At 44.9% G+C, this 21,266-nt stretch overlaps 1 long non-coding RNA gene across 1 annotated transcript; it reads left to right on the top strand.

The window, feature by feature from the left end:
• Positions 1-1,956: 1,956 nt before the first annotated feature.
• Positions 1,957-17,641, top strand: LOC140471528 (uncharacterized). The gene is made up of 3 exons (XR_011957073.1): positions 1,957-2,083; positions 12,465-12,599; positions 16,959-17,641. It is a non-coding gene; the product is annotated as an uncharacterized lncRNA (long non-coding RNA).
• The last annotated feature ends 3,625 nt before the right edge of the window (positions 17,642-21,266 follow it).

Raw genomic sequence — 21,266 nt, 5'->3', positions numbered from 1 at the left:
AGGGCCCATACGGGTGCCCATGGCTACCCCTTTGGTCTGGAGGAAGTGGGAGGATTTGAAGAAAAAATTGTTAAGTGTGAGGACAAGTTCAGCCAAACGAATGAGAGTATTGGTGGAAGGGTACTGTTGTGGACATCGGGAGATGAAGAAACGGAGGGCTTGGAGCTCCTGGTCATGGAGGATGGAGGTGTAGAGGGATTGGATATCCATGGTGAAGATGAGGCGTTGGGGGCCAGGGAAACAGAAGTCTTGGAGGAGGTGGAGGGTATGGGTGTTGTCTCGAACGAATGTGGGTAATTCCTGGACTGGGGGATAGGACAATGTCGAGGTAGGCAGACATGAGTTCGGTGGGGTAGGAGCATGCTGAGACAATGGGTCGGTCAGGATGGTCAGGCTTGTGGATCTTGGGAAGGAGGTAGAACCGGGCAGTGGGGGATCCCGGACAATGAGATAGGAAGCTGTGGGTGGGAGATCTCCTCCTGAGGTGATGAGGTTCTGTCTGCTCTGGGAGATGACGGTTTGGTGATGGGAGGTGGGTCATGGTCGAGGGGGTGGTAGGAGGAGGTGTCTTCGAGTTGGCATCATGGCTTCAGCGGTGTAGAGGTCAGCGCACCAGACTACCACTGCACACCCTCTATCTGCTGGTTTGATGATGCGGTCGGGAGTGGAGCAGAGGGATTGGAGGGCTGTACGTTGTGAGGGTGAGAGGTTGGAGTGGGGGAGGGGGTAGATCGGTTGAGGCGGTTAATGTGTCAGCGGCAGTTGCAAATGAAGAGATCGAATGCAGGTAATAGGCCAGCACGGGGTGTCCAGGTGGATGGAGTATGTTGGAGGTGGGCAAAAGGGTCCTTGGAAGGTGGGTGGGAGTCTTCATTGTAAAAGTAAGCTCTGAGGCGGAGGCGGTGGAAGAAGTGTTCGATGTCACGGCGTGTATTGAATTAATTGATGTGTGGATGGAGGGGGATAAAGGTGAGGCCTTTGCTGAGGACTGATCATTCGTCCTCAGTGAGGGGGGGTCAGGGGGAATGGTGAAAACTCGGCAGGACTGGGAGCTGGGACCAGGCGTAGGTGTGGAGCTGGGGGAGGTGACGGAGCCTGTAACTGGAGTGGGTGTGGTGTTAGGGGGAATGGGGATGGAGTCATGAGCAGGGGTGGGGTTCCCCTCAGGGTTCTGGGGGCAGGGATTGTGACAGTGAGACCTGGGGGGGTTGTCAGCAGAATGCAAGTGCGCGGCGTTGGTGGGGGCGGAAGTGGTGGCAAACACGGCAGTGGGGCGGGGGGCATGGAAGTCACTGAGTGTGTGACATTCGCGATGATGTGAGGGGCGGAAGTGATATCATTTGTGGTGTGTGAGGAATTGTGAGGGGCAGAAATGGCATTTACTTTATGTTAACCAATAATTTCCTGTCACAAATCTCTTTGACAATGTCGTATTTTAATTAAACTCAGTCCCTTACTGTTTCTTTCTGTTGGTCTTCATCCACATCTCCATCGTGTTCCAATATTTCAACCTTTCTCTTTGGACTTGGGAATTTCCATTCACGTCAGACCTGTCCCCCTTCACATCTGTGTCCATTTATAGCACACTGCATAATCCTGATACCTGGGGAGCCTATCTCAATAAAATAGCTCAGTCTTCCCTGAGTACTTGTAACAGTGCTCACTGGTCAGAACCACTTCTGATGTTACCATTGTGTGATCCTCACACTGCTGATATCACTCAGTCTCTCTGCATGTGATATCCCTTACTTTTGGGTCTAATTGCTACCTCTGTCAGCGTCTCCCGCTCTTGCAGCTCCTCCAGATCCTGAGCCACTCCAGAGGGACGCAGCAGAACAGGCCAGGAATGGACATTAGGAATTTCCAGATCTCTGTGGGATTCAATGCCATTCTCCATGTGTAACATTCATGCATCAGTGTAATTTTCCATTCTGTCTATTTCTCTGCCTCCTGTCGGTATTCCTGATGTCCCTGATTCAGCAGAATTCCCAATTCCTGTCTCGTACATCACCACATTGAAGACGGTTGGTCAGCCAGCGAGATGGAGAGGGAGATCTGGAGCCTTCAGTAAATTCTGCAGCCGGTAAGATCACTCACAGTAAACAGCACAGGGAGGAGTAAGTGGATTTTAATTCAGACCCTGAGGGCATGATGTAGGAACAATGCTGGGCAAGGAACATGAGAAAATTCTCAGGCTTCATTATCACCATCTTGTCTGTAAATTCATCTGTTCCACAGAACCCTCCCTATGTCTGTCAGTTTCTCCATTGTCTGTTTCATCGATACCACTTCCCCTATCTCTATCAGCCCCTACAATACTGCCTATCCCTGTAAGCTCCTCCTACCACTACAACTCTCCAAGTTTCTGCCTTTGTCATTAATCCCGGGTTCTGTCACATCTCTCCTTAACTGAAGAAAAACAACTCTTCAGTTCCTTAAGCCACCCTGGTCAGTGTAGTCCTTTCCAGATCTGAGAAACCTCCCTGTCTTTGTGACTTTTTTGAACTCCTACTACCTTCGTGATCTCTGTAACCTTCCCGTCACGACAACAAAAAAGCCCTGTACCTTAGTAACCTCCTCCAGCTGTAAGACTCCTCCTTGTCTCTGGGCACAGTGCAGAGTGACCCTGCTTCTCTCATAAATTAGTTTCTGCATTTCTAATGATGATTATGAACTCTTCCTGTTTCTGAAATGCAGTCAGTCTCTGTAAACTCTGCTGGTCCCAAATGATGTAATTTCCTACGATAACTACAAACCTTTATGCCTTTAACCTCCTCCAGATGCAATCACACAGTTTATCTCTATAACCTCCATGAGTGGTGGAGTCATAGAAATGTACAGCACGGAAACAGACCCTTCGGTTCAACCTGTCAATGCCGACCAGATATCCCAACCCAATCTAGTCCCACAGGCCAGCACCCGGCCCATATCCCTCCAAACCCTTCCCATTCCTATACCCATCCAAATGCCTTTTAAATGTTGCAGTTGTATCAGCCTCCACCACATCCTCTGGCAGCTCGTTCCATACACGTACCACCCTCTGCTTGAAAAAGCTGCCCCTTAGGTCTCTTTGATATCTTTCCCCTCTCACCCTAAACCTATGCCCTCTAGTTGTGGACTCCCCAACCCCAGGGAAAAGTCTTTGTCTGTTTATCCTATCCATGTCCCTCATAATTTTGAAACCTCTGTAAGATCACCCCTGAGCCTCCGATGCCACAGCCCCAGTCTGTTCAGCCTCTCTCTGTAGCTCAAATCCTCCAACCCTGGCAACATTCTTGTAAATCTTTTCTAAACCCTTTCAAGTTTCACAACATTTTTCTGATAGGAAGGAGACCAGAATTGTACAAAATATTCCAACAGTGGCCTAACCAATGTGCTGTACAGCCGCAACATGACCTCCCAACTCCTGGACTCAATACTCTGACCAATAAAGGAATACATACCAAACGCCGCCTTCACTCTCTTATCTATCTGCGATTCCACTTTCAAGGAGCTATGAACCTGCACTCCAAGGTCTCTTTGTTCAACAACACTCCCTAGGACCTTACCATTACGTGTATAAGTCCTGCTAAGATTTGCTTTTCGAAAATGCAGCACCTCGCATTTATCTGAATTAAACTCCATATGCCACTTAGCCCATTGTCCCATCTGGTCCAGATCCTGTTGTAACCCTCTTCGCTGTCCACTACACCTCCAATTTTGGTGTCATCTGCAAACTGTAGCTCTTATGCTCTCATCCAAATGATTTATGTAAATGATAAAAAGTAGAGGGCCCAGCACTGATCCTTGTGACACTCCACTGGTCACAGGTCTCCAGTCTGAAAAACAATCCTCCACCACCACTCTCTGTCTTTTACTTTTGAGCCAGTTCTGTATCCAAACGGCTAGTTTTCACTGTATTCCATGAGATCTAACCTTGCTAATCAGTCTCCCATGGGGAAACTTGTCGAATGCCTTACTGAAGTCCATATAGATCACATCTATCACTCTGCCCTCATCAATCTTCTTTGCTACTTCTTCAAAAAATCACTCGAGTGTGTGGGACATGATTTCCCACGCACAAAGCCATGTTGACTATCCCGCATCAGTCCTTGCCTTTCCAAATTCATGTACATCCTGTCCCTCAGGGTTCCCTCCAACAACCTGCTCACCACTGAGTTCAGGCTCATCGGTCTATAGTTCCCTGGCTTTTCTTTACCACCCTTCTTAAACAGTTGCATCACGTTTGCCAACCTCCAGTCTTCCAGCACCTCACCTGTGATTATTGATGATACAAATATCTCAGCAAGAGGCCCAGCATACACTTCTCCAGCTTCCCACAGATTTCTCGGGTACACCTGATCAGGTCCTGGGGGGTTATCCACCTTTAACCGTTCCAAGACATCCAGCACTTCTTCCTCTGTATCTGAACATTTTGCAAGATGTCACCATCGATTTCCCTACAGTCTATATCTTCCATATCCTTTTCCACAGTAAATACTGATGCAAAATATTAATTTAGTATCTCTCCCATTTTCTGTGGCTCCACACAAAGGCCGCCTTGCTGACCTTTCAGGGGCCCTATTCTCTCCCTAGTTACCCTTTGTCCTTAATATATTTGTAAAAACCCTGTGCATTCTCCTTAATTCTATATGCCAGAGCTGTCTCATGTCCCCTTTTTGCCCTCCTGATTTCCCTCTTTAGTATACTCCAACTTCCTTTATACTCTAAAGGACTCACTCGATCTATCCTGTCTATACCCGACATGTACTTTCTTCTTTTTCTGAACTAAACCCTCAATTTCTTTAGTCATCCAGAATTCGCTATACCTACCAGCCTTCCCCTACACCCTGACAGGAATATACTTTCTCTGGATTCTTGTTATCTCATTACTGAAAGCTTCCCATTTTCCACCCATCCCTTTACCTGCGAACATCTGCCTCCAATCAGCTTCCAAAAGTTCTTGCCTAATACCGTCAAAATGGGCCTTTATCCAATTTAGAACTTCAACTTTTAGATCTGGTCTATCCTTTTCCATCACTATTTTAAAATGAATAGAATTATGGTCGCTGGTCCCAAAATGACCCCCCACTGACACCTCACTCACCTGCCCTGCCTTATTTCCTTAGTTTAGGTCAAGTTTTGCACCTTCTCTAGTTGGTACACCCACATACTGAATCAGAAAATTGTCTTGTACACACTTAACAAATTCCTCTCCATGTAAACCTTTACACTATGGCAGTCCCAGTCAATGTTTGGAAAGTTAAAATCCCCTACCATATCTACCCTATTATTCTTACAGATAACTGAGATCTCCTTACAAGTTTGTTTGGCAATTTCCCTTTGACTATTGAGGGGTCTGTAATACAATCCCAATAAGGTGATCATCCCTTTCTTATTTCTCAGTTCCACCAAATAACTTCCCTGGATGTATTTCTGGGAATATCCTCCCTTAGCACAGCTATAATGCTATCCGTTATCAAAAATACCACTCCCCCTCCTCTCTTGCCTCCCTTTCTATCCTTCCTGTAGCATTTGTATCCTGGAACATTAAGCTGCCAGTCCTGCCCATCCCTGAGCCATGTTTCTGTAATTGCTCTGATATCCCAGTCCCATGTTCCTAACCATGTCCTGAGTTCATCTGCCTTTCCTGTTAGGCCCCTTGCATTGAAATAAATGCAGTTTAATTTATTAGTCCTACCTTGTCCCTACCTGTCCTGACTGATTGACTCACTTCTGTTCTCAGCTGTACCCGTCTCAGATCGAGCTTCCAAAATCTTCCCTGTGATTGTTATCACGTCCCATCCCTGCATTCCTCCAAATCTGTGTAAAGTCCTCCCCTTCCTAAAACCCACCCTGTTTCTGTCACCTGTCCCAGCTTCCACAACCCTCCCTATCTCTGTAAGACACCCCCCCCCACCCCACCCCCATCCCAGTTACTACAGCCCCCTGTATCACTAAATGCCAGTAGTCACTATAATATCAGAGTAAGGTGTGAAAGAAGGAATACTGTACTGGGTTAATGATCAGTCGTGATCATGTTGAATGGTGGGACCGACTCTGTGATCAAGTGGCCAATACCTGCTCTTCTTTCCTGTGCTTCTCTATAAACTTACTATCTATATAACCTCCTTCAGTCCCCACAGCCCTCCCTCTCTCCATAAACTCCTTCAGTCCCCACGACTCTTCCTATCCATGTAACCTGAATCATTCCCCACAATCCTCCCTAACTCCATAACCTCCAAAAAGCCCCACGACCCTCACTATCTCCCTAATCTCATCCTGACCCAATGACCCTCCCGTTCAGAGTAACCTCCTTCAATCCCCATGATCCTCCTGATCTGTACAACCTCCTTCAGGCCCAACAGCCCTGCAGATCTCTTTGGCCCCTTTCAGGCCCCACATCACTCCCTATCTCCATAATGTTCTTCAGTCACCACTGCACTCTCTGTGTCCATAATCTCATACAGTCCCCACATCACTCCCTATCTCCATAATGTTCTTCAGTCACCACTGCACTCTCTGTGTCCATAATCTCGTTCAGTCCCTACATCACTCCCTATCTCCATAATGTTCTTCAGTCACCACTGCACTCTCTGTGTCCATAATCTCATACAGTCCGCACAGCACTCCCTATCTCCATAATGTTCTTCAGTCACCACTGCACTCTGTGTCCATAATCTCGTTCAGTCCCTACATCACTCCCTATCTCCATAATGTCCTTCAGTCCCCACGACCCTGCTTATTTCCAAAACATCTATTACCATGATATAAACATGAACTCCCATAACCCTTTCTGCTGCCAGTCTGAAACCAAACAGTCTTAGCCTATAGTAGGTCAGGAGCTGAAATATGTTTGAAAGGATATGTCAATGAACAACAACTGGACCCTTAGAAACACTTTTAATAAAAAAGAGGATGTGTTTTTGAGCCTGTTGGATTTTATTTTTATTGTTGTGAATATAAATGGCAGAGTAGATACGGGTGTAGGAGTGGTTGGACTGAAGATACGATTTATTTGAATTTTCAGAAAACTTTACACAAGTTTCAATCAGGGCTAAAGAGTAATTTGGTAAAGAATAGGGCACCTTAACTGTCCGGAGGTGGGTGAGATATTAGACAAAATAGTGTTGTTAGCATTTACTGTGGAGAAAGACATGGAAGCTCAGGAAGTTGGGGAAATAAATAGTGATGTCTTGGAAAGAATCCTCAACAAAGGAAAAAAAAGTGTTGGAATCTGAAAACAAATAAAGGTAGATCAATCCTCAGTCGCTTATTAGGTCGATCCTAGAATATTTTGGGAATCTGGGGAAGAGATTGCAGTGTTCCTAACATATATTTATTTTATCAATACACACAATGAGCGACCGGAAGACTGGAGGGTGGCTAATGCTGTTCCATCACTTAAGGTCTGCAGTGAGTAGCCAGGAAATCACAGCCCAGTGAGCCCAGTGCTAGGTAAGTTGTTGGAGGAGATTCTGAGAGAAAGGAGTTACATATATTTGGAAAGGCAAGGGCTGATTAGAGATAGTCAGCATGGCTTTGTGAGTGGGAAACCGTGTTTCACAAACTGGATTGACTCTTCGAGGAGTTGACCAAGCGATAAATGAAGGCAGCGCAGTCAGCGTTGTCTACAGCAAAGCATTTGACATGGTTCCAGGGGATGGAGAACATCTAGTCAAGAGGAAGAAGGAAGCTAATTTAAGCTTGAGGAACCAAGGATCAGAAGCAGGGCTATAGAGAGTTACATGGGCCAGCACGGTGGCTCAGTGGTTAGCACTGCTGCCTCACAGCACCAGGGACACGATTTCAATTCCAGCCCCGTGCGACTGTCTGCGTGGAGTTTGCACATTCTCACCATGTCTGTGTGAGTTTCCGACGGGTGCTCCGGTTTCCCCCCACAGCCCAAAGATGTGCAGGTTAGGTGAATCAGCCATGTGTTGTTCAAGAAAGGGAATAGAGATAATCCTGGGAATCACAGACCTGTCAGTCTTCTGTCTGTGATGTGCAGATTATTGGAGAGGACTCTAAGAGACAGGATTTATGATTCCTTGGAAAACCATAGTTTGATTAGAGGAAGTCATCATGACTTTGTAAGGGACAGGTCATGCCTCACAAATCTTATTGAATCCTTTGAGAATGTGACAAAACACATTTATGGCTCATTGAGAAAGTACAGAGCATGGGATACAGGGAAACCTGCCTGTCTGGAGACAGAAATCCTGGTCCTTAGAAGACAGAGGGCGATGACAGATGGAAATCATTCAGCCTGGAGCTCAGTGACCAGTGGTTTTCTGCAGGGAGAGGTCAAAAAATCTCTGCTCTTAGTGATTTTATGAATGACTTGGATGTGTGAGTGGAAGAGTGGGTAGGTAAGTTTGCCAATGACATGAAGGTTGGTGGAGTGGTGAATAGTGTGGATGTCTGCTGGAGGTTGCAATGGGACATTGACAGGATGCAGAGCTGGGCTGAGAAGTGGCAGATGAAGTCAAATCTGGAAAAGTGTGAAGTGATGTATTCTGGAAGGTGAGACTTGAATGCAGAATACAGGGGTAAAGGCAGAATACTGAATAGTGTGGAGGAACAGATGGATCTTGGATTTCATGACCAGAGATCCATCAAATTTGCCACCAAACTTATAGTGTTGTTAAGAAAGAATATGTTGTATTGGCTTTCATTAGCTGGGAGATTGAGTTTTAAAGGCATGAGGTTATGCTACAGCTCTGTACAGTCCTGTTTCGATCCCAATTAGAATATTGTGTTCAGTTTTGATCCCTTCATTATCGGAAGGATGTGGAAGCTTTATAGAAGGTAAAGAGGAGATTTACCAGGATGCTACCTGGACTGGAGGGCATGTCTTATGGAGAAAGGTTGAGGGAGCTAAGGCTTTTCTCATTGGAGTGAAGAAGAGTGTGGTGTGATTTGGTAGAGGTGAACAAGATGGTGTGAGGCAAAGATAGAGTGAACAGTGATAGACCTCATTATCCCATGGCATACATGGTACAAGGGGGCATAATTGTAAGGTGATTGGAGGGTGGGTAAGGGGAGATTTCAGATGGAGGTTCTTTACACAGAGAGTGGTGGGTGGGTGTAACGGGACATTTTAACAGACTCTTGGATAGGCAAAATGAAGGGTATGTAAGTTAGTTTGATCTTCCAGTCAGGTAAAAGATGGGCATGGCATCATGGCCGAAGCGTCTTGTGCTGTACTGTTCTGTGTTCTACGTTCTGTACGGTAAACTGGATAATAAGCTCAGATCAATGTAAAAGGATATGGTATTCAGGAGGAGCTAGTGAACTGGATACAAAATTGGGCTTGATGGTAGGAGACAGAGGGTGATGGGAGACATGTTGTCTTTCTGACTGGAGACATGTGACCAGCGGTGGAGTGGGTCCCCTGTTGTTTGTCATTTGGATAAATGGTTCGGATGGGAATATTGGTTTTGTGGGAAGTAACTTTTTTGAGTGACCCTGAAATTGTTGGTAAAGTGGACAGTGAAGAAAGTTATCTGTGATACAACAGTTCAAATAGTACACTGGGATAGTGGGCTGAAGAATAGCAGATGGAGTTTAATTAGATAAAGGTGAGGTGTTCCATTTTGGTGAAACAAACCAGGGTGGGTTTGTATAGAAAATGTTCGGGCCCTGGGTAGTGTTGTCAGTCAGAGACCCAGGGATGCAGGTGGACAGTTCTTTGTAAGTGGTGTCACAGGTAGACAGGTTGGTGAAGCAGGCGTTTGGGGTGGTTACCTTCTTTGGGTAGAGCATTGAGAGTAGAAGTTGGGATGTCATGTTGTGGCTGTACAGGACATTGGTGAGGCCACCATAAAAGCATTGTTGACCAGTAGAAAGTACTCATCTGGTTCACTTACGTCCTTTAGGGAAGGACATCTGACATTCTAACCTGGTCTGGCCTGCACGTGACACCAGACCCACAGCAATATGGCTGACTCTGTGCTATACTCTGGGTAATTAGCAGTGGGGCAAAAAATGTTGGTCCCACAGTGACATCCTTGTCCCATGAATGAATAAATAAAAATACATATATCCCTCCCTACCTCTGTAAACACCTCCAGCTGCAGCAATCTGTACTGGCTTTGTAGCACTGTTCAGACCCTGACCCCTCTCTGTAACACTCTCACCACCTCCAGCACCTTCAGCTCTCCCAGTTCCTTTTGTGACATAAAACCTTGACAATTATTCCCTCTTCCATCTGACCTCCTCCTGCGAGCAGACTCTTTGCAATCCCTTTAAAACTTACTTGTAAAACTTTCTCTCACTTCAGGATTTTAAGTACTTTTTGGTGATCCTCTAAGCCCGATAATCTGATATGATCCTTTTTACTTGAGTGAGGGACCAATGGGGATTTCTTGCTGAGGATTAATCTGTTTCAATGGAATGTCCTTTTGTTGAGTGTTTTACACTGCTCCTTCAAATGTTTTCCACTGTTCATTTCCAGACACATATTTCAGTCTGTTTAGCCCATTTACCTTGGTCAGTTCTCTTCTCAAACTCCTGTTATTGTTTATTTTTGTTTCTGCTTGTAGTTTGTCCTTTCTGTGATTCACTTTAAAACTTTATATTTCTTTAAACTGCACTTTATCACAATTTCGCAGAGGATCTCTCCAGGTGTCATTACTCATTCACGAAGTTTCATCACACAATGGTCGCTCTGAGATAGTTACGTCCCTCGCCAGTTGCACAATTTGTTAATCAAAGAAACACTGAAAACTAATTCTCTGAACTCCTCTTCCAATATCACTCTTGCCAGTGTGACTGTCCCACATTTTGAATATTGATGTTTCCCAAAATTATCACAATGTGTTTGTTAAAAAATTCCAATGAGTTCCTGTGTAATGCAGTGATGAGCAACGGAATGCTTTTTGGTGGCTAAAACTATCCTGCTGCTTGTGTCCTTGGGAAGTAGTAGCCAGAATTTACATTCAGACTGATTCTACTTCATGATCTGAGACCAAATGCTTTCTCTGTGATGCCTTTGTTATCCATTATTGTTAGTGTTACCCATTTTGCCTGAGTTTCCGCAAGGTTGTGATCCATTGAATATTTATGTCCACCTTTTGTTCACCCTGTAACCATGTCTCTCTGTTATCTAAACCTCTTTTATCTCAGTGTCACAAATCCATCTACCTTATTGATAAGACGTCGTCCATTGAAAAAAAAACATAATTTACTCTCCCACAATTTCCTGTCACAAACCTATTCACTGAAGTACAGTTTTAGTTAATCGCTGTCCCATCGTGTTCCTTTTTGATTACCTTCAGTCACATCCCCATACTGTTCCGATGCTTCACCTTTTCTCTTTGAATTTGGAAAGCTCCTTTCACCTGGACCCTGTCCCTGCATCCTCTCTGTCAGTTTAAAGCCCTGTCCATAAACCTACTGTCATGATTGGCCAGGACACTGGTCCCATCACGGTTCCAGTGGGACCATCCTATTGGATTTTTTTATAAATCAGGTAGGGGATGTGGGTGTCTCTGGCTGACTAGCCTTTATTGCCTATCCCTAGCTGCCCGTGAGCTGAGTAGCTTGCTTGGCCATTTCAGAGGACCATTGAGAGGCAAATACTTTGCTGTGGGTATGTCATGCAGACCACGTGAGGATGATCAGATCTCGTTGTTGAAAGGGCAAGTGGGCGGCACGGTAGCTCAGTGATTAGCACTCCTGCCTCACAGCACCAGGGTCCCAGGTTCGATTCCAGCCGCGGGCGACTGTGTGGAGTTTGCACATTCTCCACGTGTCAACGTGAATTGCCTCTGGATGCTCCGGTTTCCTCTCACAGTCCAAGGACGCGCAGGTCAGGCGAATTGGCCATGCTAAATTGCCCATAATGTTAGGTGTATTAGGTCGAGGGAGATGGGTCTGAGTGGGCTACTCTTGGGTCGAAAGGCCTGTTTCCACACTGTAGGGAATCTAATCGAAGGGATTGTGATTTTTGTACATCAGCAATGGTTTCATATTTGTTTAACGGTTGTTCATTGCTATTTTTAAAATTATTGATTTTAAATTCCACCATATGTTATGGTGGGATTCAAACCTGCCTCTCCTGAACATTAGCTGAGGTTTTGGACAAATACCCTAACAATAATGTTATTACACCATCACTTCAGCTGCTCACTGGTTGCTAATCCCTGAGCACTGATACATGAAGCTACACCCATTCTTCTAACATGACTGTGTGATCCTGAAGTCTTCCAGCACTCCAGTGATATCACTTAGTCTCTCTCCATGTAGTAACCCTCACTGTGTGGGTCTAATTGCTGCCTCTGTCAGCGTCTCTCACTCTTGCAGCTACTCTAGATCCTGAGCTAACAGAATTCTCCACTCCAGAGAGACGCAACAGCACCGGCCTGGGATGGAGTTTGGGATTTTCCAGATATCTGTTTGGGCTCATTTCCATTCTCCTTGTGTAACCCTCACTGCATCAGTCTAATTTCCCATTCTGTCTATCTCTCTGTCTCCTGTAGGTACTCAAGAAGTTACTGACTCAATAGACTTCCCAACTGCTGTGTGTCTCATCCATCACCTCATTGAAGATAGTTGGTCAGCCAGAGAGACAAAGGGAAGGGAGATCTGGAGCCTTCAATAAATCCTGCAGTGAGGTAAGATCACTCATAGTGCACAGAGCAGAGAGCAATGAGAGGGCTCCAAACATCACTTACAAGACATGACATAGATACAGTGCTGGAGGGGGAGCACAGTACAGTACAGTTACACCCCATGCTCAATCACCACGTCTACTTTAACTGATGTTGCACTGAGACAGCATCGGGAGTTCATAGTTATCAATTCAGTCCTGTGCTGTCTTAGTGAGCATCAGTACAACAGACGGGAGAGTAGGTCTCCGACGAGAGTTTGTGAATGCTGCCTGGGATATTTCTGTTCTGCGTTCTCCCTCCAACACTGTACTAAGATTCATTACTCTGCAACACTGTATCTGTGGCATGGCTTGTGCACCAGTGTCTTCAGTCATTTTTAACTCCTATAACAGTAGTTATCCCTGTAACCTGCTCCATTCCCGATAGTCCCTCCACATATTTGAAATGTACTGCATTCCAGACAACCATCCCTATCGCTGTAACTTGCTTCAGTGTCTACAACATGCCTTATTTTGGTACACTAATCCGCTTTAGCTGGATACAGAGTGATACAGCACGGAAACAGAACCTGTGGTCCAACTCCTCAATGCTGCCCATGTTACCTAAACTGAATGAGTCTCATTTGCCTGCCTTTGGCCCTTATCTCTTCAAACCTTCTCCTCTCCATGTACCTGCTCAAATGTCTTTTCCATGCTGTAATTGTTCTTGTTTCTCCCATGTGCCTGAGGCAGTCTATTCCGTCTATGCACCATCCTCTGTGGATGATGTTCCCCCTCAGCTCCCTCTTTAAATCCTTGCTCTCTCACCTCCTGTTTAGGACTCACCTACCGTTGGTTATTCACCATTCTTAGAGTCACCCCTTGGCCTCCTCTGCCCAAGTGAAATATTTAGGACAATGTTACAAATATCTCCAACGTATGTAACAAAGTGCTGGCCAATGTCGGCAAATGTGCCAAATGTCGCTTTCCCCACCCTGTCCACCTGTGATGCCATTTCCGAGGAACAATGTAACTGGCACCCCCTGGTCTCTCTCTCTCTCTCTCTCTCTCTCTCTCTCTCTCTCTCTCTCTCTCTCTCTCTTTCTCTCTCTGGTCAACAACTCTGGCCAGAGCCCTTCCATTAACTGTATTAGTCCTCCCTGGTTTGTCTTAACAAAATCCAACAGCTGAATTAAACTCCATCTTTCATTCCTTGGTCCACTGGCCCAGTTGGTCAGTATCCCCTTTGATAACCGTATTTACTGCCCACGACACCATTCAATTGATCATCAACAAACTTTCGCACAATCACTCCTATATTTTCAACCAAATTGTTTATGTCGATGATGCACATCAGTGGACCCAGCCCTGATCCTTTCTTCAATAATGGAATCAAACCATATTCTTGTCATAACGCCATACAGCATGGAAACTGACCCTTCAGTTGATACTCACCATAATCTAAAACTAAACTCTTCCCAGCTGCCTGTTGCTGGCCCATATCACTCCAACCCTTCCCTATTCACCTGTTTATCCAAATATCTTTTAAATGTTGTAATTGTACCCACATCAACCCCTTTCTCAGGAAGTTCATTCCACACTCAAACCACCCTCTGTGTAGCAAATTGCCCCATATCTTTTTTTTTGAACACCTCTCCCCTCTAACCTTAAAAATGTGGCCCCTCCTCTTGAGACTCCCCCATCCTGAGGAAAAGGCAACTACCATTAAATTGATCTATGTACCTCATTTTTTTTCCATAAATCTTTATAGCATCATGTCTCAACCTCCAGGCTCCAGTGAAAAAAGACTCAGCCTATCCAGCCATTTTTCAGAACTCAGGCCTTCCAGACCCAGCAATATCCTGGTAAATCTCTTCTGAACCCCCTGCAGCTTAATAATATCCTCCCTATAACTGGGGCGACCAGAACTGGACAGAGTATTGCAGAACAGGCCTCACAAATGTCTGTGCAATCTCAACATGACGTCCCATATCCTCCACTCAATGGACTGAGCAATAGTCAGGCATGCCAAGCACTGTTTTATCCATCCTGTGATGCAAACTTCAAGGATTATGTACCTGAACCCGGAGGTCCCTCTGCACTAAAACACTAACCGAAGCCTTAACATTAGTTGTATAAGCTCTACCCTTGTGATGCATTTAATCGGAATCTGGAACTTGCCATGGCTTTGTGTTTTAAAACCTCCAGCACCACCTCTTCTATAACATGCACTCTTTTCAAGTCATAGAGATATACAGCATAGAAACAGACCCTTCAGTCCCCAACTCGTCCAGGCTTACCAGAAGATCTGAATAAATCCATTCCCTTTTCCAGCATTTGGCCCATATACGTCTACACCCTCACAATTCAGATGCCCATCCAGATACCTTTTAAATGTTGTAATTGCGTCAGTCTCCATTACTTTCTCTTTCAGCTCATTCCATACACCCATCACCATGTGTGTGAAGAAGCTGTCTCTTCAGTCCCTCTGTGAACCATTCACCTCTAACCTTAAACTTATGCCCTCCAGTTTTGGACTCCCCAACTTCTGGGAAAAGGCCTTGAATGCTTACCCTATCCATGGCCCCCATGTTTATTAAACCTCTGTAAGGTCACCCCTCAGTCTCCGATTCTCCAGTGACAGTAACCCCAGATTATTCACCAACAACCCGGGCAATACCTTGTTAATCTTTTCTGAGCCCTTTCAAGTTTGACAACATCCTTCCTGTAGCAGAGAGACTGGAATTGCAGAGAACTCCAATTGCGGTCTCATGTATTACTCCTGTTCCCTGAGTTCCCCAGTCTTTCTCCACAGTAAGTTCTGGAATGAAAAAATTGTTTAGGATCTTAGCAAATATCCTGCAGTTCCAAACATCGATGGCCTCATTGATTTTTAATGGACACTATTTTGTCCTGAGTTACTTATACACTCTTAATATACTGATACAATCACTTTTGGATTCCCCTTTCCTTCTCTGCTGAGGCTATTTCATTTAGCCTTTCTCCATTCCTGTTTTCCACCCAAAGTGTATTCCAACAGTCCCTGTATATCCTCAGGGATTCCCTTGATCCAGCTAGCTATACCTGACATGTGCCCCCTTTTCCTTGACCAGACCCTCAATGGACAGCCAGTGTTTCCGAATGCTGTCAGCATTGAGCTGCACACAAACAGGAACATGCTGGTGGTGATCGATCAGTTTATCTCACTTTTAAAATATTCTCACTTGCCAAACTTCCCTTTCCCTGTAAATAATTCCCTTCCCCAATCACATTTTGAAAGTTCCTGGCTAATACGATCAAGATTGGTCAGGCTCCATTTTATACCTTGCACTTGTGGACCAGGCCTGTCCTTTTCCAAAGCTGAATTTCAAACTACTAGAACTGTGGTCACTTTGGCAAAATGCTTTCCCACTCACACCTCAGTCCCTTTCCCTACCTTAATTCCCAAGGGGAGGTCAGGTTTTGCCCCTTTCTCTTTTCAGGCTATTTACATATTGATTGGGAGTTTTCTGGAACACAATTACCAAATTCCTCCCTTAAACACTGAACACTGGCAGTCCCAGTCTAGGTTTGGAAAGTTCAAAAACCGTGCCATTCCAGCCCTATTATTATGGTTGATATTTAAGATGTTCCGACATATTTGTTCCTCAGTCTGCCACAGATTATTCTGGGTCAGCAGTCCTATCGTATCAAAGTGATGACCCATTCTTATTTCTCTGTTCCACTAACATAGCTTCACTGGGCGATCCCACAGGAATATCCTCTCTAAGTACTGCTGTGATGAATCATGCAATCAAAACCCCACCACCACACGTCCTCTCTTGCCTCCCCTTCCTGTTGCATCTCTACCTTGAAACAATGAGCTGCCAGTCCTGCCCCTCCCTCAGCTGTGTTTCTGTAATAACTATAATATCCCAGTCCCATGTTCCAATCCATGCTTTTGAGTTCATCTTCCTTAGCTGTCTGACCCCTTACATTGAAATAAATGCAGTTTAATCATCAGTTTTCCCCCATTCCCTGCTATGTTCTTGCCTGCCTTGTCTGCTGAAATTGCTGTCTTTAACTCGTGCACCAGCCTCAATCTTCTTTCTGGCCTTACGTTTATTTAAGGTCCAACACCCTGCCAGAACAAGGTTATACCCTCTCAAGCAGCTCGAGCAATTCACCCCACCAGGATATGGGTCCCTCTCCTGCTCCCAGTTGAGGTGCCTTTCCCACCCTGTCTCCCTGTGCTGACACCTTTAGGGATCTATGGACTTGTCCTTCAAGGTCCCTGTATTCCTCAGTACTCCGCAATGACCTACCGTTCATTTTGTCTGTTCTTCTCTTATCGTACCTCGCACAGAGTATTACCTCACTTCAATCAGAACTAAACTCTGCTTAGATTATCATCCGATCGACATCAGACTGCAGACGGAGACCATCCTCCTCACTGTGAACAACACCCTCACCTTTCATGTCATCTGCAAACCGACTGATGATACCTTCTGCTTTCACATCCGAGTTATTAATGTTCAATGGTTCCTGCACAGATCTCTGTGGTACACCCGGTGAAAGTATTCTGTCCACCAATTTTGCATCCAATTTGCCAACTTGCCTTGGAACCCAGTCCTTTTGGACCAGCCTTCCATGTTGGATCTTGTTTAAGGACTTATTCAAGTCCATGTAAACCACATCATCTGCACTGCCTTCATCAATATACTAAAGCACCATTTAAAAAAAAACTGAACTGAATTCCTCAGACAGTATCTTCCTCTGCCAAATCCGTGATGACTAAACCGAGTTGATCCTTACCTTTGCAAGTGTTGATTCATCCTCACAGTAGTTCAAAATAATTTCCCTCCCCCTGCTGTCAGACTATCTGCTCTGTAATTACCTGGCCTATCCCTGCTGCCCTTTTTGAACAAAGGAACCACATTAGTGATCCTCCAGTCATTCAGCACTTCACCTGTGGCCAGCAAAGTATTATATTTATCCACCAGGGCCCCAACAATCTCTGGGTAATTAGCATGGGGTCAAAGAATGCTGGTCCAGGCAGTGACACCCACATCCCATGAATGAACAAATAAAAATACATATATCCCTCCCTACCTCTGCAAACCCCTTCAGCTGCAGCAATCCGTACTGGCTTTGTAACACCGTTCAGACCCTGACCACTCTCTGTAACACTCTCACCACCTCCAGCACCTTCACCTCTCCATGTTCGTATCGTGTCAATAAACCTTGACAATGATTCCCCTTCCCATTGCCCCCCTCCTGCGAGCAGACCCATTGAAATCCCTTTAAAACTTACTCTAAAACTCTCTCTCACTTCAGGATTTAAAGTACTTTGTGGTGATCTTCTCAGCCTCATAATCTAAAATGATCCATTTTGTCCTGAGTGAGGGATCAAAGGGGATTTCTTGCTGAGTTTTTGTCTGTTTCAGTGGAATGTCCTTTTGTTGAGTATTTTACATTGTTCCTTCAAATGTTTTCCACTGTTCATTTACAGGCACATATTTCAGTCTGTTTAGCCTGTTTATCCTGGTCAGTTCTCCTCTCAAACTCATGTAATTGGCTATTTTTGTTTCTAGTTGTAGCTTGTCCTTTCTGTGATTCACTTTAAAACTTTATATTTCTTTAAACTGCACTTTATCACAATTTCCCAGAGGATCTCTCCAGGTGACATTACTCATTCACTAAGTTTTATCACACAACAGTCTCTCTGAGACAGTTACGTCCCTCGCCAGTTGCACAATGTGTTATTCTAAGAAACACTGAAAAAAATTCTCTGAACTCCTCTTCCAATATCACTGTTGTCAGTGTGATTGTCCCGGACTTTGCGAATATTGACGTTTCACTAAATGTTCACCATGCCTGTATTAAACATTCCAATGAATTCCTATTTATTGCAGTGATGAGCCATGAAATGCTGTTCGGTGGGTGGTCTAAACCTGTTCTGCTGCTTGTGTCCTTGGCAAGTAGTAGCCAGAATTAACATTCAGACTGACTCTACTTCATGATCTGAGGCCAAATGCTTTCTCTGTAATGCCTTTCTTACCCAATATTGTTAGCGTTGTCCATTTTGCCTGAATTTGCACAAGGTTGTGAACCATTGAATATTTATGTTCCACCTTTTGTTCGCCCTGTAACCACATCTCTCTGGTGTCTAAATCCCTTTTATCTCTGTGTCACAAATCCAACTACCTTGTTGCAGAGACTTTGTCCATTAAGAAAAAAAACATAATTTACTCGTTCCTACAATTCCCTGTCACAAATGGATTTGCTGATCTACAGTTTTAGTTAAACTTTGTCCCATCCTGTTCCTTTCTGTTGTCTTCAGTCACATTCCCACGCTGCTCTGATGCTTCACCTTTTCTCTTTGGATTTGGAAAGCTCCTTTCACCTGAAGCCTGTCCCTGCATCCTCTCTGTCAGGTTAAAGCCCTGTCCGTAAATCTACCAACGTGATTGGCCAGGACATTGTTCCACTGGAACTGTGCTGGGACCAATCTGGATGGATTTTTTTTAAAAATCATGTATGGGATGTGGGTGTCTCTGGCTGACTAGCCTTTATTGCCCATCCCTTGCTACCCTTGAGCTAAGCAGCTGGCTCGCCCATTTCACAGGGTCATTGAGAGGCAAACACTTTGCTGTGAGTATGTCGTGCAGACCACATGAGAGTGAACTGTTGTCTTTCTCTGAAGGTCAAGTGTTTGGATTTTTATCAATACGTATTTATGGATTGTTATTTCCAATTTATGAAACATATATTCATTTAAAATTCCACATGGTTAGAAGTTAGAAAGAAGAAGGGGGTGGTCACTTTGTTGGGACTGTATTGTATATTTTTGTAGACCCAACAGATACCAGAGGAGCAGCTGTGTAGAGAGATTGTAGATAACTATAGGAATAATAGAGGAGTGCAGGCTGGAGATTTTAATATTCCCTGTATTGACTGGGCCACCTAGAGTATAAAAAGACCTGGACAGAGGGCAATTTTTCACATGTGTCCAAGGGAGGTTCCTAAATCAATATGCAGAGGGCCCTACTCTACTCAGGCAGGTGCAACACTGGACCTCCCTCAGAAAACGAGGTCGGGCAAGTGACTGAAGTGTCATTCAGAGAGCACTTTGGGTCCAGTGTCCACAACTGTCTTTGTTTTAACATAGTTATGGAGAAAGATCAGCAGGTCCACAGATTGAAGAGGAAAACTGGAACAGGGCCAGGTTTGGGGCCATTCTGCAGGATCTGGCCAGCGTCAATGCCGTGAATTTAAAATTGCACAATGCCCAGCTATAATCCAACTCGCTTTGGAAGGGCTGGTGATCACTGTAACAGGTGGAAGGCTTAAACTAAATTTGTTTGATATTATATTCCATGACACTGCCATCCTGTTGCTATAAATTCTGTACTGTTAGGATTGTGCTCCCCAACCACCTGATGAAGAAGCAGTGTTCTGAAAGCTAGTGCTTTCAAATAAACCGGTTGGACTGGAACCGAGTGTCGGTGATTTTTAACTTAGTACACCCCCAGTCCGACACCGGCACCTCCACATTATGATTCTAATCGATTGGGTGAGTCTGGTTGAAGGAAAAGGAACAACTGGCAAATGGGAGGCTTTTCAAAGTGTGATCTCAAGAATCCAGGATCAGTATGCCCCATTGGGGTAAAGGGAAAAGCTGGCAGGGTTAGGGATCCTTGGCTGATGAGGGATAATAAGGCTCTGGTCTTGAAATGAAGACTGCATGTATTGGGTTTAAGATTTCCATATCTACATATTCTTAAAGACACGATCAATCTGTGGAGACCGTACAATCCTCTCAGTCCCTGTAATACTCCCAATCTGCAGAAGTCATTCCAATGCCTGTGACTCTTTCAATACAGTTCCTACAAGACCCTCTATCTATGTGATATCTTTTCATTGCCAGCACCCACCCTGTCAATGTAAGCTCCTCCAGTGTCTCCATCCATCTAATCATTTTCATAATCTCCTCCAACTCTTACATGTGTAAACATCACCCTCCCCTACAACCCTTCCCACTCTGACCAAACTGGAGGAGGTTACTAATGCTCCCTAATCTGTGAAAGTGTCTCCAACCAAAATTGCTGTCTTTATCACTTGGAGAATCTGTCTAATTCCACACCCTCTTTATCTAAATAACCTGCAGACCCTAAGCCTTCCTGTGTCTATAAACATCTTCAGTCCCGACTACCCTCCATACGTCTATTTGTTTTTCCAATCTGTACAACCCACTTTATCTCTGTACTCGGCTCCATTCACCTGAAACATTCCTGTCTGTGTAAAACACCCCATCCTACCAACATCCTTATTCCTGTAAACTGCTCCATTCCTCCCAACCTCCCCATCTCCATGAACTCCTGTCGGCCCGACAGCTCTCCACATTTCTGTAACCTCCTGTGGCTCTATGCTCTTCCCTCCCTGTGAAAGCACCTCCAGTCCCCACAATTCTTGCAGTCTGGTCATCTGCTGCAGATCAGACCATTGCTGTCTCTGTTACCTCATACAACTTTAGCAACGCCTCCTATTTGTGTCACTTCATTCAGATCGCATCCTCTCCCGCTTCCCGAAACCTCTTGCTGCCATCTTAACCCTTGCTATTTAGAACATGGAATAGCACATTCCAGTACAAGCTCTTCCACCCACAATATTGTGCTGACCTTTTATCCTACTCTGAAGATGAAACGAACCT

The sequence above is a fragment of the Chiloscyllium punctatum genome, unplaced genomic scaffold (genome assembly GCF_047496795.1).
Source record: "Chiloscyllium punctatum isolate Juve2018m unplaced genomic scaffold, sChiPun1.3 scaffold_100, whole genome shotgun sequence".
Lineage (NCBI taxonomy): Eukaryota > Metazoa > Chordata > Chondrichthyes > Orectolobiformes > Hemiscylliidae > Chiloscyllium > Chiloscyllium punctatum.
This window is presented reverse-complemented; position numbering and strand designations above follow the sequence as displayed.